The following is a 24,079-nucleotide window of genomic DNA, read 5'->3' as shown; positions in this document are numbered from 1 at the left end:
CAGCGCGGGCTGCAGCGGGCCCACGGCCACACGGGCCAGAAAGGTTCCCCACCAACACACCCAGGCGGGAGGGGAGCCGGTAATGCGGGAGAGTGGAAGGTGCGAAGGCAAGGGCCTGCAGCCAGGCACTGCCCCCAAGCCTGAAGGGCCCTCGCAGAGCTGCTTCACCGCTCTGCAGAGCGAAGGGGAGAGACCCGACACATCATCACCGGCGCTGGAGCTGAGCGAGGCAGGCTGGTCTGCTCCCCACCTCACAACCGGCACAACTCAGAAGAGGTGACCGGAGATAGTGGTAGGGGACTCTTCTGAGAGGTACAGAGGCACCCATCTGCCAACCTGACGCGCTCTCTAGAGAGGTGTGCTGCTCACCGGGGGCTCGAATCAGAGATGCCACCGGCAGACTACCCAGATTTGTACAGTGCATCACTGACTGTTGTCTGCTGCTGTTGTTTCACACGGGCACCAGTGACACAGCCAGGAGCAGTCTGAGGAGTACCCTCTGTGTCAGTGACCAACTGGGAATGGATGAGGAGCCCCTAGAGAGCATATGGGTCAGGATTAAAGGGAAGGCAGGGACAGGAGATGTTATAGTGGGGGTCTGTTACAGGCTACCTGACCAGGAAGACTGTGGAGATGAAGCCCTCAATAGACAGATAGGAGCAGCTTCACGTTCAAAAGTCCTGGTCCTCATGAGGGACTTCCATGACTTGAGCCACTGTAATAAGCTGTTGGAGGGACAACACTCAAGTGCATAAGCAAGCCATGAAGTTCCTGGAATGTCTTGATGACAACTTCCTCCTCCAAGTGACAGAGGAGCCAACGAGGACAGGTACTATGCTGGACCTTGTTCTCACCAACAAGCAGGGGCTGGTGGGGAGTGTAAAGCTCAAGAGCAGCCTTGGCTGCAGTGACCATGAAATACTGGAGTTAAAGATCGTGAAGGTGATGAGAAGGCCATGTAGCAAGCTCCCTACCCTGGACTTCAGGAGAACAGACACTGGTCTCTTCATGGATCTGCTTGGCAGAGTAGCACAAGATAAAGCCCTGGAGGGAAGAAGGGCCCAGATAAGCTGGTTAATATTCAGGAATCCCCTCCTCCAAGCTCAGGAGTGTACATCCTGACAAAGAGGAGGTCAGGTGAGAACACCAGGAGGCCTGCATGAACAAGGTGCAACTGGACAAGCTGAAACATAGGTCTACAGAGGGTGGAAGCAAGGATGAGTAGTGGTGGGGGAATAGAGAGAAACTGAGTAGCCACAGATCAGGTTAGGCAGGCCAAAGCCCTGACGGAACTAAATCTGGCCGGGGATATCAGGGGCAACAAAAAAGGGTTCTGTAGGTATGTTGGTGATAAAAGGAAGGCAAAGGAGAATGTGGGCCCTCTCTGGAAAGAAAAGGGAGACCTGTTCACCTTGGACATAGAAAAGGCTGAGAGGTACTCAGTCTCAGTCTTCACAGGCAAGAGCTCCAGCCACACTGCCCAAGATGCAGAAGGTAAAGGTGGGTACTGGGAGAATGAAGAACCACCCACTGCAGGAGAAGATCAGGTTCAAGATCATCTAAGGAACCTGAAGTTGCACAAGTCCATGGGACCTGAGGAGATGCATTTGTGGGTCCTGAGGGAAGTGGCGGATGAAGTGGCTAAGCCACTATCTGTCATATTTGAGAAGTTGTGACAGTTTGGCAAAGTTCCTGCTGACTGGAAAAGGGGAAACATAACCCTCATTTTTAAAAACGGAAAAGAGGAAGACCTGGGGAACTACAGGCCAGTCAGTCTCGCCTCTGTTCACAGCAAGGTCATGGAGCCAGACCATCTCCCTGCTCCACTATGGACCTCCATGGGCTTCAGGGGCACAGCCTGTCTGACCATGGGCTGCACCAGGGGCTGCAGGGGAATCTCTGCTTTGGTTCCTGGACCATCTCTTCCCCCTCCTTGTTCACTGACCTTGGTGACTACAGTATTGTTTCTCTCCCATATTCTTAGTCCTTTCTCCTGACCACTGTTTTAACAGGCCTTTTTTTCCCCTTCTTATTATGATTTATTATCACAGAGATGCTACCAACATTGTTGATGAGCTCATCTTTGGCCAGTGGCGGGTCCATCCTGGAGCCAGCTGGAACTGACTCCAACCAATCTGGGGGCAACTTCTGGCATCTCACAGAAGTCACCCCTGCAAGCCCCCTTTACTACCAAAACCTTGCCATTCAAACCCAGGACAATAAGTTTGCTTGCCCTTCAGAGATGAAGAAAAAGAATCTAATATTTATGTGGGTTAACTTATCTGCAACAATTACAGTCATATCTAATTGCTGAAGAGTTAAATTGGTAACCTGTAGACTGGTATTCAGGCTGAACCACCCAGTTGTAACAATATATTACTCAAGTGAAGCACAGAGATTCAGAGAGAAATGGTATTTCAGAATTAAGTTATCAAAATGGGGAGGTTTCTGAGGAGTGAAACATACCGCTCAGGCTCTGACTGAAATGAAGCTGGAAGCTTCAGGTGAACAAAAGAGAGAGATAATAGTGCTTAGTGGGAGACTTGGAATGGTTTGGAAATTAGTCTTTAAATTACATTTTTAATTATTATGATGGTTTAATTATAATTGAAATATTCAAAGCATAATGATGACAGAGCATGGCCCAGTTGTAGATGATTTCTAACAGCACTCTAAGGAACAGTAGCACTAAAACATGATGTGCCTATCTCTATTCTCCATTGCTTCTCAGACATTTATCAGGATAGTTTATTTTGCACATATTCGAATCAGAAGGGAACATGGAGATAAAATGATGTGTTCAGGAATACTTGTCAGTCAGCTTCAGGCCGTGCAAAGCCATTAATGAAAATAAGGTAACTCTGGAAACCAATAGACATACCTTTCACACTTAAGAAGAGCAGATTACATGATTTAGGCTCAATTTTGGTTTGTTTATAAAGCAACTAGAGAGTAATCAGTGAAATGGGAGACAAATTTCAGTCCCAGGAAGTCTGCTTTTCAACAAAAAAGTAAACATAGACATGTATGTATTGAGCATTTTTGGTACTATCTCTGTTGTGTGATCATATTTATGTATTTACTTGCAATCAGAGCAACTTCTGTTTGTGCATGTGCTGCTATTTTATAACTTAGTGGGGGTGTTTTGTGCTTTATATTTTATATATAATAGTGCCTCTTGCCATCAGTGAGTGCTTTTTGGATTAATCTCAAGAGTTCTTCCTGAAACACATACTAAAACAAACACATCAGATAATACAACACATTGTCACAAAATATACCACTGTAACATGGCCTACTGCCATAATAACAAACAGTGAAACACAACTTTTTTCTTGGCTTTTTAATAATGGGAATTATTTGAAAACCTATGAATCCTCTACAGTGGAAACCTAATATTTTGCATTTCTGTAGAGTAACTGAGGATGAGGAGAGATTATTTTTCACATTAAATTGGTTTTGTTCAAACATTTGCAAAAATTATCAGTTGCTAAATGTAACAACAATTTCATCTGTGATTTCACTATCATACCCATCTTGAAGCAGAACTTCTGAACTTAAAGGAATGCTTTTCAGGAAGATATCTTAGCACAAAAAATAGCTCTACTATCAGAAAACCTGGCATTAAATGAGTGAAACAAAATTAGCAAGGCCCTAAAGATTTTCAGAGAAAAAACTCAAGATAAATATCCTTAAGAACAGTGATCAGCAATACGGAGAGATAAAGAAAGCATTCATGATTGATGTGCAGTGCACCTATTTGGGTGGAAACAAAAAATAGTAGTTTGGCAGCAACATGTTTGTTTAATAATGTTTTATATTCTGGTGTTGCTCAGTAGTCCAGAGTGACAGAAAAGAACCTTACTCTTACACAAATGGAATGTAGAATATTATTTTGCATCTTGCTGCAGTGCCCCGATAAGAAATTCAGGCACAAATGTGTACTGGCATCCCACTCCTGCAAACTGTATAGACCCTGTTTGCAATACAGACGAACTCAGCTTGAACCAGTCCTCCAGGTAGTTCTCTGCTAGGCTGGAGTAATTTCTGAAGTAAGAAAAGAAAAAAAAAGGCAGATCAGAAAAATACTGCTTTTTAGCAATAGTTCCATATAGTGTTCATCCTGCAGTAATTCAGGGACAAAAAAAATTGGAATATCTCACTTCTATAATAATGTCTCAGTGACTTATCCCCAAATACATTCTGAAATGCAAAAATATAAGTAACAATATTTATAAGTATATTAATGTAGATATTTTAAGATAATTTAAGTATGCTCTTTTGTATAAACAAAATTAGATGTCCATTATTCTGGCAGGAATTTTTATCCAACAAATTTCAAAAGTGGGTTGCAGGTGTATAAATGAGGTTATATCAAGAGAAACAATTAAGTTACCCAAACGTGCAAAGTTTAATAAAAACCATGTCCGGTGACGGTGTGGTCAAAATGAACCAACAGATCTGAAAATATTCCCAACTTTTCCCACTTGCACAGAGACAAATACAGTAATGACTTGCAGCACTGTTTTTCCCAAGCTATCCAGCTGTGTTATTTCAGTGGAAGCTGGTACAGGCACACAAGAGGTTTGTAATGTTTATTGATGGCAAATGGATTCCAGCTGCTCGCTCCAGAACATTTGGCTTCCACAAAAGTTCAGGGCACAGTTTGTGAATGAGGGTGTATATTCCAGAGAAAGACCACTCCAGAGAAAGCCTTAAATAGTTTTCCATTTGATATTTGTTGCCTTAATAAATATCACAAAGCCTTCAACCCTTAGAACATATTATTTTTGTTGTTTTTTTTTTTTTTTATTTTATTCCTGAACAGAGTAACAGAATTGTAGAAACAAATTCAGCATCTTTCTCTTACCATAGGCATAAATATTTGGCTGAAGGCAAAATACTGAAAGGAAGTTCAATTTTCTGAGTGAGAAGTTTGGCATGACAAAGGTCTGCCAAATGAGGGATGTGGCTCTTTGTCTTTTTTTTGAGCACTTACACTGACCTTTGTAATATTGTTGAAACTATGTTAAACTCATGAGCTTCATAGTTACATCAGAAGTTGCACAATATGTATCTGAGGAAATATAACCCAAAAATCTATTGTTTTCCAGTTTTCACAGAGGGACATAGCAAGATCCCTGATAGGAATCTTACATGGATGTTGTATTTCTCCCTTGGACTGATCTACCTCTTTCCAATAGTAACATCACTAGCATCAGAGGCACTAAGAATGTGGGATTGCAAAAAGAAAAAAAAAATCAGATCAGGCCTAAATTTTCTGATCTCTGTATGGGCTCATTTTGTATAGTCTATTCAACTGTATCTGAAGGGGTAGACAAGGATGAAAATATATGAGTTTCTTCTGGGGCCTTCTGAAAAAGAGCACTGAGAAGTTAAACAAGCACCTTTGCTCCAGTTCTTTGATCTCCTTTGGGCTGGTCTCCATACTCCAGTACTGCAGTTCTCTCCCTTCCTCCTCTACCTCATAACTTTCTGCTCTTCTACATCTCCTTTTTCATGGGACAGTATTGCATTTGATGATCCAGTAGCCCAGACTTCAGCTGGCTTCTGTTCAGCTCACATGACTTAAGACTTGGCTGAATGTTTTTTGTCCTTTTCCTTTCCTAGTCTTATTTTGGGGACTCTGAATAATGTGTAGGTTAATAATAAGGGAAAAGGTCCTGTGTAACTCTTGAATACCCATCACATTTGGGCACTGAGAGAAGAGAAGGTCATGGCAATCAATCCTGTAAGAAACTTATTTTAATGGATGAAACACAATGGTTATGAAAGGTCATATATCAAGCATGGCATGAAAAGTTACCTGTTTGAATTCAGAAGTTAAAAACATACCCAAAATGTACTCTCAGAGCCTGTATGTGGGAGGATTTTCTGGATGGAAGACAGTGGGACATTTGTCCTACTGACAAATTATAGGACATTTGAAAGTGATGGAAGGTATAAAGCAATGACCCCTGTACCAGGATCTAAAGAGGAGTGTGTGCATGTATGCATGTATATTTCTGTTGTTTAGGCCTGTCTGGCGAGTAAGCACCATGTGGCTGCTCATACATTTCTTCCCCTGGTGGGATAGGGAGAAAATACAACTTGAAGGCCTGTAGGTTGAGACAAGAACAGGAAGGGCTCACTCACCAATTATTGTCATGAACAAAACACAGACTTGGACAAAACCCCATCAATTTAGTTTGAACACCACCACCCCACTACTTAATACACCAACCAAATCAGGGTAGGATAGTGAGAAATACAACCACATCTTAAAAGCACCTTCCCCTCACGTCTTCCTTCTTCCTGGGCTCAGCTTCGCTCCCAGTTTCTCTACCTCCTCCTCCTGAGTGACACAGAGGGGCAGAGGATGTGGATTGTGATCAGTTCATCACCCATTGTCTCTGCCACTCCTTCCTCCTCAGGGGAGGACTCCTCACACTCTTCCCCTGTCCCAGCATGGGCTCCCTCCCATGGCAGACAGTCCTCCTCAAACTCTGCGTGTGAGTCCTTCCCCCAGAGCTGTAGCTCTTCATGAACTGCTCCAGTGTGGGTCCCTTTTGTGGGCTGCAGTCCTCCCAGCAACAGACTGATCCAGCGTGGGCTTCCCTCAGAGTCCCGGACTTCTTTGGGTGCATCCACCTGCTCTGAGTGGGGTTCCCCAGGGGCTGCAGGTGGAGAACTGCTCCACCATGGACCTCCATGTGTTTGGTGTTTGCATAGGTATTTCTCTCACATCTCACTCCTCACTCCACAACTCTGCCTTGTCCAACAGGTTCTTCCCCTCTTAAATATGTTACCACAGAGACATTACTAGTGTCATTGATTGGTTCAGCCTTGCTCAGAGGTGGGTTTGACTTGGTGCTGGTGGAGCTTCTATCAGCTTCTCACAGGAGCCATCCATGTAGCCCTTTCCCTGCTACCAAAACCCAGCCACACACAAACCATTCACAGTGTGTGTGGTGTTGGAAAGGGCAAGGGGGTCTATGTGTGCCTGTAAGAGTGAAAGAGAGCAGGTGAGATGGTAAGAGTTGGCCATGTTCATGCTCATTCTCCCATTCTTAATTTCTTTTTGCCAATCAGGGAGTGCCAGGAACTTTCCCAGCCAGGAAGCAGGTTTTTGGGTTGGGCAGACCATCTGGTTCTGTCATAAGTCCGCTGTCCTGAGACAGGACCCAGGTGGTATAACAGAAAAAGTGATAGTTTCCCTTCAAGAGGTTTTCCCAAAGGCTGGGGTGGTTTCCCCATGGAACTCTCTGTCCACAGTACCTAGCACTGCAGCACAGTGGAGTGCAGAAGGTTCAGAAAATGAGCGTAAAATTTTCCTTGGTGCACTTTGGTATAAAGAAAGGTTCCCTGATAGGTGCTTCAGTTGGGATTTTGGGCCTATTTACAGGTGGTGGAAGACTGGTCAATTGAGTAACCCAGTTATTAGTGCCAAGACAAGCCTGAGGAGCAGTAATACTAAAGGAGTAGGAGAGGAGGATGTTTCCAGTTGAGCCATTATAAATCACCTTAACAAACTGCATTTGTTTTACTTTGATCATGGAAACAGAAGGTAACAGGGATGAAAGTTTCAGTGGCAATAGCAAGACATTGTTTTTAAGGCTGCCCAAGCCATATGGGCTCTCTTGGTTCAGGCTGAGTGGATGATGCTTGTAGAGCAATTTGCAACAGGACCATGTCAGGTGAAGTCTTAAGGAGTTAGTTACTGAGGAAGATAAAGGAGAGATGAAAAATAACTAAATTTAGTACCCAAGGAGCTATTAAATGAAGTTTGGAGAACAGCTTGTGGGACCTGCTGTGTCTTTGCCTCCTGGGTGAATGGTTGGTCATTCCTCTGCAGGTTCACTGGTGGGTCTCAGACTGCAGTGTGGATGAAGGACTGTCTGTGTACAAACCACAAGAGCTGGTGTTAGCCTTTGTGGGTACAGGCTTGTCTCACGGAGGAGGAGATGGGGGCAGACAGCTCCTCTGGAGACTCACAGCAGTGTCCCAGAGATGAGGCAGAGCTGAGGTGTATTGCCTGAAGAGGCAACGTCCCAGGCACTCTTCAGCAAACAGTCCAAAAAAAATATCACTACGGGGAAGCAAGGGATGAAGGGCAGAGCAGGTACTAGCATGATTAATATCAAGGAGAGAACTGTTAAGTGCCAGGGGAACTGTGTGCCCAGCTGATATACAAGGGAAACTGCCAAACTATTTGGAGATGTCATTTTTATGGCAAGGATTCTGTGCAAGTATTGCAAGAATGACCAAGGAAATCTGATGGCTTGTGCTGTGTGCATTACACCCACCACTGCTCAAAGATAAGAACCCTGTCTGCCTTCCTGAGCAGCTGGAGCCTGGGCTGCCACACTCTGACTGTCTCACCGATGAGGAATGCACACACATTATATGTTCAGACTTTGTCCTTCCCCACCTGGCACAAGAAGAGCTTTAAATATGTCATTCCAGCATCTAGAAAGACACCTAAGAGTGTATTTGACATTTTCTGTTTTACTGTATCTCCTGCAATGCATCCATCAGTTAAAAGGTGATACAAAACTGACACACAGATACAGCTTCTGCTTGAGTTCATTTATTTTGAAAAGGGATAGCTTTTTTTCCCCATAACTGGCTGTTTATAGGAAATGATGTTTAATGTTCTAGTAATTGACAACACAGATAAACATAAGGTGACTTATGTTTTAAATGTCAAATACATAGAGAATGTATTTTAATTTACAGAGGAACAATAATCTCATAAATACTAATCATGGTTAGAGGATTTTTAGGCAATATCACGTTCCAAGTCACTCCTTTGCTAAATTCTCCTAAACCTGTTAGAGTGCTGTAAGAGTCCTGTGGGACAAGCAACTCCAGGTACAGGTAGGAATTTCCAGAGGTGAGAGAGAAATACCATTTCAGAAAAAGAATGCATGGTAAAGAGATTAAGTCTAGAAGGAAATTGGAAAAAGAATGTTCAGTAAAATGTCATGAAAGATTTAATAGTGTTTTGAGATATTTCCTGTCAGAAAGAATTTTTCTTTTTGAGTGTTTGTTTCCTATAGTTGCAGTGGTATAATCTCTGCTTTGCAGAGATTCACAAACTCATTGTGGGTACCTAATTTCCACACCAAACTTTCTCCTCTACTGGGAGATCCCAGATCATGCCAGTGAGCGCTGGCTGACCCAGCGCCTTTATTGGCCCAGCAGGAGTAGTAATACCAGTAAGCTGCCATAGAGGAATCAGCTACTGCTCCTGGCAAAAACAAGAGTCCTGTGGAGGATCACTTCAGGTGACAGGTCATGCAGGCTCATGGGAGAGTGCATCCTTTTCAGTGTAAGACTGGCACTGCTAACACCATAAAAATCCGTGTGGGGAAGCAGGACATAATAAACTTGTGAAAGTTCTGTTGGAAGGATCTATCAAAGACATGCTCCAGACTCTGTGAAATTCAGTAGGTAGTTCACAGCCCGGCTCCGTGCAGTGGTGGCTTAGCCTCCTTAAGCATAGTGGCTTCCTGAATGAACAGATGGAACCACAGCTTTTGTGGAAATGAAATGATGACATTAGCCTAAAATGGGGTTCCTTCAGTTCATGTTTTTCTCTGTGGTGTTGGTGTCCAGTAGATTGTAACAGAGCTTTCCTTGCAGAGTGAAATTTGGGTCTTTTTAGATCATTAGACAGCATTTCCAAGAGCCCAAAGTCTTCAGGCATAAAGATATGACCAGGGCACAACACATTCAGATTGATAAGAAAAGAAAAGAAGAAAGTCCTGATTTTTGCCATAAAAATCATTGAAATCCTTTTAATCTTTCAAGGGTAAATCTCAGACAAAAGGATGTTTTTAACTGATAGAAACATATTCAAACCAGCAAGATCTGATGCTCTGCTATCAGATAGGAAAAATTAAATTACATTTCACATATAGAAAGCTTTGATACTTGAGAGGTGTTTTTATTTGAAAATGATTTCTCTTATCCTGTGTAGAATGCAATTTTGATCACAATAGCATATTAAATTGCTGAAAAACTGTCATTTTGCCTTTTAAGTTGTCACTTTTCCCCTAAATAGTTTTAATTAACTGTTTGATCTAGTCATTCATTCTCATCTTCACTGTGTCTATTCAAAACTCTTAATCTATACTTCAGCTATAAACCCCAGGAAGTAACAAATACACCTTGATATATGAAGTTGTTTTGGCATTGCAAGCAGAGTAAGCTCGACTCCTTGAATTTTGTAGAGAACAAGGAACTTGATTTGTGATAAGCAAGTATGATATTCTGGATAGTCTTGTAGTGCACAATTCTGACATACTTTCTCCTGAATCACCAGTTGTGCAGATTGTCTAGCACAGCTATATTTAAAAATAGTAACATGCTTTCATGGGATAAACACTGTTTCACACCTATTGTGAAACGGTGAACTTGGACTTCCTGGGGAGCCTGTATCCTTTGGGAGAGAAGGGGGGAAATAACCCTTCAGATGCTGAATACAGTGAGCTTCCAAGAGTGATCTGGATGTGAAGAGCACACTCAGACCTCCTCAGCCTCCTCTGGAATTATGGGAATTTCTGCTGGAACTATGCAGGAATATGGGAACCTGCCTGTTCATATTAGTATATACTCTGTTTTCTAAAGCTATCAAGAAAAAGGGTGAACACTTCATCTCCTTGTCTCTGGCTCATTTTCTGTATCTACCTTTCTATACCTGTGTTTTACTGGCTGCTTCTCCTTGTGCTTTCAGTTAATGTAGATTCCAGTAGGTTACAATCTGGCTTGCCATCCCAAGTCCCTTACTAGGTTCATCTACAGAGTTTACAGCTTTAGAGCAGCGTAGTTACGCTACCTGTGCTCTGCCATAACCTGTGCTCTGCTGGTTATGGTCCTCCAAATACCCCATTCATCTGGCAGTTCTGCTAAAGCTTGGCTATTGCTTTGAAGGCCAAGGGATGGGGAAAAAGAAGCATGCAGACTACAAAAGTGCACTAGACTGTAGATGATTTGGTGGAGGAAAAGAACCCTACCTACTAGGTGTGCCACAGGTCCAGCACGGTAACTGGTGAAGATACACTGGTTCTTCCAAACCAAGAAGGAACAGTGAAGATCTGATATGATTTCACTTTCAGATTAATACACCTGCTGCATATGTACTATTTTAAATGAGGAATCATCTCTTTCAACTAAATGCAGGTGTGTACACACACACAGTCAGGACCATGTGCATTAACTGCATATGCAACCATGCAAATAGCTGTATAATTTCCATGCCTATTCTGCCTCCTCCCACATTATGGAATAAGTTTTAATCTATGTTGCATTACCTTGTACAAATGACTGTTCTGCCATCTTCTATCTCTTTTTATGTCAACAAACTACTTTTGCTTAGTCTTACTTGTAGAAAACCATGAAGTTTCCTAGTTTCAGCTAAGAGGAGTCCTGCATCAGCTGCTTCTATCGTGTTATCCCTTTCTTCCATCTCTATGGAACAAGGCCTTCACGGAGAAAACTGATTTCGCTCCTGTATGTGCCTGAGCTTCTGGGCATGACTTTAATACAAATACTCCATTAATACTGCTCAAGTGTTTCCTTGCTCTTATAGTGCCATTCCTCAGAGGAGCTTGAAGATACCAGAGAGACTGCTTTCGATGCAGGGCAACTGCAGACTTAATGTGACCTGGTGTACACCACCATCTCTTAGAATGGGAATGTAAAATCCACATATTTTTTTAAATTCTAGGTAACTGATGTTCTTGGTTTACTGTAGATCACTTAATCCACAGATTATGTGTTCATTTTGCTTTCAGTAAGGAGGAAGACACCTACCCTGCTTTGGGGCCATACAGTCTGTATGCTTGGGACATGCCAGACACAAAAGAATTGAAGTCCAGAAGAGAACATTTGATTTGCTCTTAATCCTTAAGTGAGAGCCTGAAGAGAGTAAGATATAGAAGGTAGCTAGATGCCATCACATGGCTGTAGCAGATGGGAAGATTATTGTTGTTTTGAAAGACATAAAAGGGTGAACGTTCTCTATGACCCAAAACCTCATGAACTTCCAATGATATCTTTACCTGGTTCAGAACATCTAATTACCACTAATATTATTTAAAGTATGTGTTGACTTTGCAGCCTGGACTTTGCAGAGCCCAGACACTGTCACTCATATCAAGTGACTGTGGGAACTCCACTCTGCAGATGCCCTGAGTGCCACCCTCTTCCATTTCTGATTTGATTTTTTAATCTAAAACACTGTTTTCCTGTTCTGTAGCCATGTTACTCTGTCTTTCTGAATCCCCCTTTTTTATGAAACCACTAATTCCTAGTGATTTTTACTCAGCTTGAAGGAAAATCCTTCAAAATCTGTACGTTTTCTCTTAAGGCTTCATTGGCTGTAGTGATTCACAAAAATCAGGGTCTTTTCTGTTAGCTGTTTTTTGTTTGTTCTGTAGCCTCTCCCCAGCAGATGTACCCACATGGCTGGTTTAGATCTAATGTTCATAAACTCAAATCTGATTGATAGTTTGTGCATAGCATCTTCAAAGTGTCACAACATGGAGTAATATAATGCACTTTTTCCATTATGTATTTGTTAGAGTTTGATAGACCATTTTTTTTTTTCATGCAAGGCAGATATTCAGATATTATTTAACCTTTTATTTTGAAAAATTGGAGAAAGTTCAGGAAAAAATGAAAAGTCTTTGAGGCTGGGTGAAGTTCAAGGAATGAAGTTTGTCATTAATAGAAAGATGACAGTCAGTCTGCCTGCTTTCAGTATGCAGTATAATATTTGCTCCAGTACTTTTCAGTCCTTTCAAGAGAACCTAGGTGCCAATAAAACTAGAGATGGAAGCCAACACATATTTTTCAATAATAAATTGCACCAATGCCACTGAATTGTCTTCCCCACTAGGGTTACAGAGCTAGATGGGCAGAAATAGGCACTGGTGAGGCTCTTCATACTGACTGATATGACAGTGTAACAAAGAGGGACTTGAAAAATAGATGCAAAAATTAGATCAGGATGAAATGAGTACACAAGTTATAAAGCAAAAGACTCAAAGAGAGCTGTCTAGTGGAGAATTCAAATAGGTACCACAGGTATCTGTCCTGGCTTGTGTCTTGTGAGTGACTTTGAAGATGACACCAAAGTGAGAGCCCTTCTGAAGCAGAAAAGGGAACAGGTTTTGATGACAGATAAGCTTCATAAACTGGAGAGCTGACATCTAGAAGATGAAATTCAGAGAAGACAACTGCAATGTGTGGCACTGAATGATGAAAAACCTTGCAGGTGTAGAACTGGGAATAACTGGCTGGGCAGGAGTCCAGCAGGAAAGCATCTGTGGAGGGCTTAGATGGGCTCTCACGCAGTGAGTCAGCAGAGTGTTGCTGCTGTGGAGAACAACATCTAATAACATCTAATCTTAGAAATAGGAGCGCCTTATTTCAAATAATCCCTCAGTTTTGAGGAGCACACTCACAGGAAAATACAGCCAAACAGAGAGAATCTGAGAAAAAACAACAGCAGTGCTAAGAAAAGCTGTCCCTTGAGAAAAAGCTGAATAAACAAACTCATAAGAAGTTGTTTTGTTTTCTGATTTATCAAAGCTTATTATAGAAGAAAAGAATGACTAATTCTTGTGGGATAATACAAGAGAAAACTGAGAGTATCTGGGAAATAAAAGAATTATTAAGAAAAAGATTCCAGCTAGCAGGAAATGGTGCACTAGGATGAGCTATGAAGAGAAGTTACAGAAACAAGCATTTCTCAGAGGTAGCTTAGTTAAAATTTACTCTTGCAGAGGGATGGATGAGATAGGACTTAACATCTCTTCTGGCCCTGACTTTTTATGACTTTTCTCTCATTGTATTGCAAAAAGCGACTTACCTGTGTCGAGTCAGAAATCAGAGATCTGACATACTGGTTTGGTGAAAAGATGACAAAAAGGGGGCAGTACATGAACAGTGGTAATAAGAGAAACTTTCCTGCCAGTGAAATACAGGAGGGGTTGGAAACTGGCCCCACTCTTACGCCCCCCAACCTTTTTATACCAGCAGAGCCAGGTTTTCACCTAAAAAGAACAGTCGGCCAATGGAAGTCCTGTGGCTGCTGCCCTCCTTGGGAAGGCCACAGAAAAGGTCTGTTTGTCATTGCTTAGAGGGAAAGAAGAGGTTTCCCAGCTTCAGCTCCTGGGGTTGCATAAGCTCTTCCACCACTGTGTCCTCGAGTGACTGCCAAGCCCCCAGGGCTGGACACTGCAGAAGAGACCAGATCCTGCGTCTTCTGTTCTGAAGGAGACTGCTTTTTGGGCTTGATGTTATATTTTCCTGTTCTTACATGCTGAGCTTTGCTATGGTTTGGGTCACCGCAGCAGTCTCAGCTGTAGAGGGATGTTCATCTCTGCATACACACAAAAGGTGATGAAAGCAAGAACAAGGCTGTTGTGGCAACAGTGGTAAAGCTGAATATAATTTGTGAGGATATAGTGGCTAACAACCTAGACCTAAGCCTCCATTTCTTATTTTCTGCTAAGGCCAAAAGTCATTGCAGCTTGTGATACTGAATTGAAAAGTGAATAACAGAGTCAGTGTCTGGCATGGTGAGGCTGCTCTCCTGAATATCCACACAGATGGCCAAAGCACGTTTCTTTGTGGAATCCCTGAAGCAAGCTATATATGATGAACAGAATGAAAACAATCTCTGCTCACTTTCTGCCCATTGAAAATAGGTAGCACTGTGATATTTGCTGTCGTCTTAAGCTTCAGTACACCTAGAAGCATCTAGGTAATCATTAAATTTAAGATTAAACAAGAGGAAGCTTTCAAAAGTCAGATAGATATTTTTCTGAAATTGTTTTCTGTGAGATGCACCTGATACCTGGAGTCCATGTTTAAAATGGGAGAAAAAAAAATCCACTCTTTGTCCTGTTCATACAGGGCATATTTCCAGGCTCTGTTTCAGTAGAATAATTCAAATTATTCCTACAACCCAGAATACTTCTGACCACTTTTAGAGGTCTTTAATTGCACTTTAATCTTCAGAAAGGTTTTCAGGTGACACTCTGATCTTGATCTCAGAGAAGTAATCTCAGAAAAGGTAACAAGACACCTCTTAGTTGGTACTTTCTTTGGGAGAAAGGTGGCTGAAAGAACAAGTGTGTAATTTTATGACACATCATCAGACTTTAAACTGAGACTTTCTTCAGTATGGAAAGAGTCACTTTACCTGCTCTCACCTGCTGCTGAGCAATTAGCTCTTCTAGCATGACCACTTTCTCAGTTTGAGAAAACTCTCTTGTGAAACATCCATGAGAAGCATAATTTTTTCCAAACAACCTGCTTCATGACCCAGTGATCATTTTCAGGAGTTTCATGGTTTAACTGATAATACCCAGAAGGTTTTTGCTTGCTGAGAGATGATGTCTGCAGTTGTTGGTGAGCAAGTGTTGAGGCTGTTTTATTTATAGCTGATGTACCCTGGGGATGATAAGCATGTTTGCTCTGGATAAGATGAAAATAAGTTATATTGAATCTATTTTAGAATTTAAAACATCTTTTAAGCAACAGAGTAATGATGTGATTTTTTTTTGTTTGTTTGGTTTTTTTATTGGTCGTGTTGGGGTTTTTTGGGGGGTTATTTTTGGTTTGAGGGTTTTTTTTTAAGCATCTGCCAATGAGCTGCTGAGTGCTTAGGATACTTTTGGCTTATCCTATATTCTTTACGATTTTGTCACCTAACCTCTTGTCTCTTATTTCATACTGATTCTGCCAGGATTCCCTTTCCAGAATAAGAACAACCACTCACTGCAGAAGGAATGGAGAAAAAGACTAAGGGATTTACCCAGTGTAAATAAACAAGCAGGAAAGGTTGCAGACTTGAGGAGAAAATTACTGCTTTTCTGTAAATAGACTCACAAGACGTTCTGAATGCCAGTGTAAAACCAGTTATTGCTAGAGATGAGATAAGGATAGCAACTGAAAGATGCAGACAAGAGTTTATAAGCATTTTCTTTATTGCTGTTGGGTTTGGCCTTTTAGTGGGAGATGCAGTGCAGGATTATTTTCTTATTTCCCGTAAATACCATTTTTTGTTGGTTTGCTTCTTCTGTTGTCACTGACAACAGAATTATTTCACTTGTGATTTTTTTCCACTCTGCATTAGTCTTTCCAGGGAACCAAAGGCTGTGCTTTATGTCCTCTTGCTAATTGCTTTTCTTGCAGCAGTCGGTTTCCAGTCTCTCAGCAAGGGCATTAGCTTCAGTTAGTCTCAGTGGGTTAAATTATAGGCTGCACACTGGGGTGGATGGCTTAAGATGTTTGATTATTGGTGGGTATATCTAACCAAGCCATTCTGCAGGGATTCAGGTTTACTACTGTTCTCTTAATGAGGGAATATTTTTCTCTTCATTTAGTACTTTGTTTTTTAAAAGTCAGGTAAACCCTCATTGGCTTCAGTCATGTAGAATTACACTGGAAATGGTTGGAAATCTTCAGCACTTCATTACAGCTGCCTCTGTACAGTAACTCAGTATAGAGACTGAACTTCAGATATTGAGCTGGGTTAAGTTTTGGTCTGGTACTCTGCAGCACTCGTATACTGTCTGGTGTCTTTGCCCACTGGATCTGACACGGCTGTCTTTTCTACTAGCCTGTGACTGACAGCCCATTCTCTCCACTTGCTCAACAGCCAAGCTTCCCTTTGGACCCTGAGCCTGACCTGACTTGACTTATACCAAAAGTTCTCTGTCCCCCATCCCTGCTGCCTTCCTGCAAGTCACCTTCTCCATTGTGCCTCTTCTGCTTTGGGGATTTCAGGAGCTGGCTGTAGAGGTAAAGTAACTGCTTTTGTACAGTATTTGAACTGATGTACCTCCTGGCTTCAGTTTGCCTGGATCTGATGTGTCTTCACTGGGTGTATGTCCACAGCCTGCAGACACCCTCATGTGGTTAAGAGTGATTTTCAATTGAATGTTTGGTCCAGAAGCTTCCCATAGGCTACATATCTCAACTTTAATAGCATGTTAATGATTTTTTACCCCCCTAAAGTTATTTTACATCACTGTTGAAAATAATTTATATATATTTTTTTAGTTGGGTTAGAAGTTTGTAGGACATTTTGAAAGGAAGCAAGGCACTAGATTTGAAATAATTTGACAAACTGAGTACATTACACCTTAGATTTGTGAACTAGGCATCCAACACATTTAAATTCCCTGTCACAATGCTGACTCCTTTTCTGTGCTGACACCATTGCAGAGTGGCAATGAAAGGCATATGGGATCTTCCTGCATTTAATATGAATCTGTATTACCAGCAAAATGCCAAATGATAGAACCTTTTGGGTTGGCTAAAGTGATTTTTTGGGTGTAACTGAATTATTGTAACATTCATGGCACTACAAAAACATGCTAACTCTTTGGAGTTATTCTTTTTTTACTTTTGTATTGTTAGAAATACACAATACTGAACCTGTGCTTCTTTTCATTGTTACCAGACACATAAGAAGTGTGTCTGTGGCCCCATTAGCTAGGACATGTGTCTTTTATAGGCACATTCTGCATCTGGGTGTCACAGAGATTCCCAACAAATAGTCCTTGCATGCCGTAGTAACTCACGGATCCTCCATAAAGCACTCTTTGTATCTGGATGTGTTGGGTTGTGTGTTGCAGGATTTTTGGTAGTGGAGGAGGGTGCTACAGCCGTGACCCCTTATGAGAAGTCCCTTGAAGCTCCCCCAGCTCCAAGTCAGACCCATGTCTGTTCCAGGGCTGAGCCAATTAGTGATGGTGCCTGTGCCTCTACAATAATGTATTTAAGAAGGGGAACCTGGGAGAATGAGTGGGAGTTGTGAGGAGCAGTTGCAAGGAGGACACCTATGCAAACACTGAGGTCAGTGGAAGAAAGTAGGAGGGAAGGTGCACTGGAGCAGAGACCCCCCTGCAGCTCCCGGTGGGGCAGGCTGTGCCCCTGCAGCCCATGGAGGTCCACGGTGGAGCAGATCTCCACCTGCAGCACCTGGGGGACCCCACGCTGGAGCAGGTGACTGTGCCTGAAGAGGGCCAGGACTCTGTGGGAAGCCCCCACTGTTGTAGTAGGTGCTGGATGATTACACCATGCAGGAGGGATCCACACTGGAGCAGCTCAGAAAGGGCTGTGACCTCTGGGAAAGACTCATGTCAGGGAAAGTTTGTGGAGCACTGTGTCCTGTGAGAGAGACCATGTTGGGGCAGGGGATGAATGCGAGGAGTCCTCCTACTGAGGAGGAAGGAGCATCAGGACTGACTGAAATCTCCCAATTCCCTGCCTCCTGAGCCTCTGGTAGGGAAAAGGTAGAAAAATTGGGAGCAAAGCTGAGCCCAGGAAGAATGGAGGGTTAGGGGGAAGGGTGTTTTCAAGATGTGGTTATACTTCTTACTGTCCTACTCTGTGAAGTGTTGGTGTTAGTGTTTGAATTAAATTAATGTTCTTTTTCTTCCCCTAATGTGTCTGCCTCTTGACCTTGACCAAAATGGGTGAGTCATCTCTCCCTGTCCTCATCTTGATTCCTGGGCCTTTTGTTGTATTTTCTCATTCCCATCCCTGTGGAGGAAGGGGTGAGTGAGCCACTGTGTGGTGCTCAGCTGCCCTCTGGGCTCAGGCCAGAAAACTGGAGAATGCCTAAATGGGTGATTATGCCTTGGCACTTGTAACTCTACCTTTTGTGAAATACAGGCTTTTTAAGCCATGCTGGATAAAGATGGAAATACCAACTCTCTGTAACTATGTATATGTGTCATCAGTTCCAGGAAGATCACTCAGTGTTTTCAAGAACTTTTGGCTGGGGACCTGTCCTCCAAAATGACACTGTTGTGCCTTTATGAGAAGCAGCAAATATTGTTGTTTCCAGAAGCCAGTAATATCATGTTTGCCTTCATGAAAACAAGTGCTGAAGGACTAATATGCAGTAGGGTTAATGAAAGGCTGTGACTTAGCACTGTATATTCAAATAACTTAATGGGAGTAAAAAAGTAATTGTTTATTTTCAGTGGTTTTCCATTTTTGCAAAGCATTTAGCTGATAAGGAAAAACACCAGCATGCTAAGGGAAATGAGAAACTGTTGTTACACAAACACAAACAACTGAGAATCATGCAGCTGGGCTTTGCAACCAAACAATATGTAAAAAAGACCAAAAATGCCTTTATTTTCTTTGCAAGAAATATATATTAACATCTACTGTAAGTGCATTCTGGTCTTCCTGCAAAATATATGAAAAAATAACTTAGCAAACAAGAAGGAAATAAAGCGACAGAAATGCCTTTTTTGAATTCTGACTCCAGTGGCTTATGGTGAAAGGGGACAACAGGAGTAGATGAGGAGTACTGTGCTGGGATGTGTTGTTTGCAATACCAGAACATGTTTTTTGCACATGTCTGCATATTCTTTACACTTTTTCAAATACCAGATACCAAATGGACTGTGATAACTCTTCTTCACCATTGATACTACCACCATTTTCCACCACAGCCTCCTTTTCCCCATCAGCGTTCCAATCCCCATTGAAATTGCAACTCCTTCCAGACCTGCTTTGGTGGTACAGCAACTAGTATAATGAACAGTTGTTCCTGACAGAGGCTTCAGATTATTAACATGATACAAAACTGTATTAAATGCAATGATGTGTTAATATCTGATAATTTTTTCTATGTTATTCTCCAATATTCCCCTGTTACCCTTTTTCATGGAAGTGATTTGTAAGCAGCAGAGGGGACTTGTATTAATTCTGTAAGAGCAAATGTCAGTAATTTTGCCTCTTCTGGAAGCTGGTTAACAGAAATGCTCTTTTGTGTTGCCAGACAACTGGCTCTGCTGACAGATGGGCTCTGCATCTCACACCTTGCCTAGCAGAGCATTTGAGGAGTTTAGAAGTCAGATGATTTGATGAAATATAATGTAGTACTTCAAAGATGTAAGTGCACTTGGATCTCAACCTGAACAGGATGTACTTTCGTGAGGGGATGCAAGGTGAACTTACTGGTACTGCAGCACAAGACCATGTAGTTTCTTGTTGCTCAAAGGGAGAGAGCACATGGATCTCTGGCTCAGTGAGTTTGCTGAAGAATGTGTCTGTTGAAAGCTGTGTAGTGAACAGTGTAGTCAACAGCTATTTAAATGATGTGATGAGTTAAGTTAAAGGAATGTCTTGTAAAGTTTTCCTTCCGTCTTGCAATAGCAATCCTTCTGCTTCAGAAAACTGGGGTCATGAAACCTGCAGGCTAAACATGTTACTGAGTAATTCACATAAAATCAGAGGATTCATGGGGGTTTGCATGCATCACATCATTCTGACACCTATGAAACTCTGTCACACATAACACAAAAATGGTGGTGAAAATGCTTGCAATTGCTAATTAGTTCTCAAAGTGCACCTGGGAGACAGAAAGAATAACTCAGGTAAGTGACTTTAGAAGGCCTTGTAGTGAGGCAGGATGTATAATGGCACATCATGAAATTACCTGGATCACATGTGTCATGGTTTAACCTGGCAGGCAGCTGAAGACCTCACAGCCGCTCTCTCACTCTCCCTGCCCCCAGTGGATGGGGAAGAGAATCTGAAGAAAGAAAAGTAAAATTCGTGGGTTGAGATAAAGACAGTTTAATAGGACAGAAAAGGAAGGGAAAATAATAACAATAGTAGTAGTAACAGTAATAATTTATAAAATAATTATAATATACAAAACAAGTGATGCACAATGCAGTTGCTTACCACCCACTGACCAATGCCCAGCCAATTCCTGAGCAGCGGCCCCTGGCCAGCTTTCCCCCTAGTTTATATACTGAGCGTGACATCATATGGTATGGAATATCCCTGTGGCCAGCTGGGGTCACCTGTCCCAGCTGTGTCCCCTGTCATCTTCTTGTCCCCCCCAGCCTATTTGTTGGTGGGGTGGGGTGAGAAGCTGAAAAGTCCTTGACTTAGTGTAAACACTGCTTAGCAACAACTAAAACATCAGTCTATTATCAACATTATTCTCATCCTAAATCAAAACCACAAGGGATATTGATGGATCGGTAATCATGATAACACCTGTGAAAGGTCAGGCTGGACTTAGGACCTCTAAATACATAAAAGGTGTTAGGGACATCAGCCCATCTGAAGTGCATGTATACCAATGCACACAGCATAGGTAACAAACAGGAGGAGCTTGGAGCCGTGATTAAACAGGAAAATTATGATGTCGTGGCTATTACAGAAACGTGGTGGGATGTGTCCCATGACTGGAGTGTGCCAGTTGATGGCTACAAGCTCTTTAGGAGGGATAGACAAAGAAGGAGAGGTGGTGGGGTGGTGCTGTATGTTTGGGACTGTTATGATTGCTTCAAGCACAAGTATAGTGAAGACAGGGTGGAATGTATTTGCATTAGAATCAGGGGCAAGGCCAACAGGGCACATGTTGTAGTAGGAGTCTACTAGAGACCACCCAACCATGACAGAGGGGTGGATGAAATATTATGTAGGCACTTAGGAGAAGTCTCACAATCACTTGCCCTTGTTCTTGTGGGAGACTTTAACTTCCCAGACATCTGCTGGAAATACAACACAGCAGAGCGGGACCAGTCCCAGAGGTTCCTGGAATGTGTGGGAGACAGCTTCCTGATGCAGCTGGTGAGTGAAATGACCAGAGAAGGTGCCCTGCTGGATCTCCTCTCTGTGAACAGAGAAGGACTGGTGGATCATGTGGCGGTTGGAGGCCAACTAGGGCACAGCGATCATGAAATAATAGAGTTCTCTATTCTTAGAGAGACCAGAAGAGGGGGGAGCAGAACTGACATCCTGGACATCCAAAGGGCTGACTTTGTCTTGTTTAAGCAACTGCTTGGCAGATCCCTTGGGAGACAGTCCTGAAGGGTATAGGAGTCCAGGAAGGCTGGGCACTCTTCAACAATCAAGTCTTAATGGCTCAGGAGGAGGTGGTCCCCAGGTGCTATAAGAGAAGCTGGCGCCAGAGAAGGACACCCTGGCTGAACAGGGAGCTTTGGCTGCAACTCAGGGAGAAAAGGAATAAGGGGCTAGTCACTCACAATGATAATAAAGATCCTGTGAGGCTATGCAGGGTGGAAATCAGAGGTTTGAAGACCACCTAGAAACTGAACTGACTTCAACAGTCAAAGATAACAAGAAATGTTTCTATAAGTACTTCAACAGCAAAAGAAAGACCAGGGAGAGCCTCCATCTATGCTAGACACAGGAGGAAACATGGCAACCTGCCACGGACAGGTCTTATAAGGAGCGGCTGAGGTAACGGGGGTTGTTTAGTCTGGAGAAGAGGAGGCTGAGGGGAGACCTCATCGCCCTCTACAGCTCCCTGAAAGGAGGCTGCAGAGAGCTGGGGATGAGTCTCTTTAACCAAGGAACAAGTGATAGAGAGAATGGCCTCAAGTTGTGCCAGGGAAGGTTTAGACTGGATATTAGGAAGCATTTCTTTCCAGAAGGGGTTGTTGGGCGTTGGAATGGGCTGCCCAGGGCAGTTGCAGAGTCCCCACCCCTGGAGGTGTCTAAGAGTCAGGCTGACATAGCGCTGAGGGATATGGTGTAGTTGAGAACTGTCAGTGTTAGGCTGATGATTGGACTGGATGATCTTCTTTTCCAACCTAGATGATTCTATGACAGGCTTGCATTCTACTATATGTACATATACTTACAAAGGAGCATAACATCACAAGTGTATCACTGTTTCTTGGGCTTTTGCTGTTAAAATCCCTGCCATCACTGAAGAATAGTTAATATTTTTTTCTTGCATGTTACAGCTTGTGCTAGGCAATTGATTTTGCACAGCTTGTTTACCAAATTTGAAGTGGTGGAGTACTGAAATTAATTTCAAATATGTGTAAAAATTGGCTTATGGTCTTGCATACAGCCAAAAAAAAAAAAAAAAGTATGGAAAAAATGAAACCTTTCATAACAAAGTATTTTAATAATAAAGTATTTTAATTATGAAGGGTTTGTCAAACCCAACAGGAGTTTTCTTCCATTCCCCATGAAAGAGTCAAGTGTTTTTTGTTGTCCAGATGCTGCCAATGACAGGAGAACTCCTGTCAGAAGGACATTTTGGCTTTTCCTGAATGTCTTCAGGCTCTGCTCCAGAGGAGTATTCCATCAGAATTCCAGAAGGGCAGACATTCAAACATGGGCTGCTAAGACCCTCTAAAATCTGCATGCAGTGTATCTTCCTTGAAATACAGGCTGTGCTACCCGTGCCCGAGTGCTTTTCTCAAGATTTACTTTGGGCTTTGCTTGTGCAGCTCCCTCTGAAGAGTTTTGTTTGCTTCAGCCCCTGTCTCGCTCTCCTTGTTGCACTGCGGGGACTGGAGCCTCTTCAAGATGGAAGCTGCCCTTTGACATCAGCAGGAGAAGCGTTTGCTTGTCACTGTGCTGAGTGACACAACCTGTGAGGATCTGGTCCCCAGGGTGTCTGAAGGAGATACACCAAGATACTGACTTTAATGTGCACACATCTGGTGATACAGATTTGATGCAAGTTTTCTAATCAAGTTTTTAGCTCACTGAGGGTAATGTAACATTTTAGGCAGATTGCTTAGAAAAGCCTCTGCTTGAAAAAAAAAAAAAAAAACAACAACAAAAAACCCAAGCATAATTAAATATGCCAATCACTTTCCTGTAGGATATTTTGCATTAGACCACTATTCCCACTGTTGAGGAGTAGTAATCATGCAGTATAAATATATATAAATGGAATTTCTTAAATCAAGCATGTTGTCCAAGTTACAACTATCATTAACATATTCAAAAGATCATATGCCAGGAAGTTATCATCTGAATATACATAAATTACGATTAAATACGTACATTCACTAAACTCACTAAAATGTGGAGGGGTGTTGAGTTACTGACAAGCTGAAGTTGTTAGAAAACAAGACAGTAATTAAGGTTTCCATTGCACACTTCCACTGTTTCATACTGAGATGTTCTACAAGCATCATAAATGATGTGGCATTTTGCAGACTTGATGTCTGTAGCTGTACTTTTACTTAAGTGAACCTGGACTTGCTTCAGTTATGTCAGGCTTTTGTTTCTTGTTTGCAGG

The 24,079-nt window shown here is 42.4% G+C and overlaps 1 long non-coding RNA gene across 1 annotated transcript; it reads right to left on the bottom strand.

The window, feature by feature from the left end:
- Nucleotides 1-6,379: 6,379 nt before the first annotated feature.
- LOC113489857 lies at nucleotides 6,380-22,718 on the bottom strand. The gene is made up of 3 exons (XR_003400099.1): nucleotides 22,706-22,718; nucleotides 11,401-11,411; nucleotides 6,380-6,498 (listed from the first exon to the last, which is right to left on the bottom strand). It is a non-coding gene; the product is annotated as an uncharacterized LOC113489857 (long non-coding RNA).
- Between the last annotated feature and the right edge of the window lie 1,361 nt (nucleotides 22,719-24,079).

This window comes from Athene cunicularia (assembly GCF_003259725.1).
Source record: "Athene cunicularia isolate RWA chromosome Z unlocalized genomic scaffold, athCun1 chrZ_part1, whole genome shotgun sequence".
Lineage (NCBI taxonomy): Eukaryota > Metazoa > Chordata > Aves > Strigiformes > Strigidae > Athene > Athene cunicularia.
This window is presented reverse-complemented; position numbering and strand designations above follow the sequence as displayed.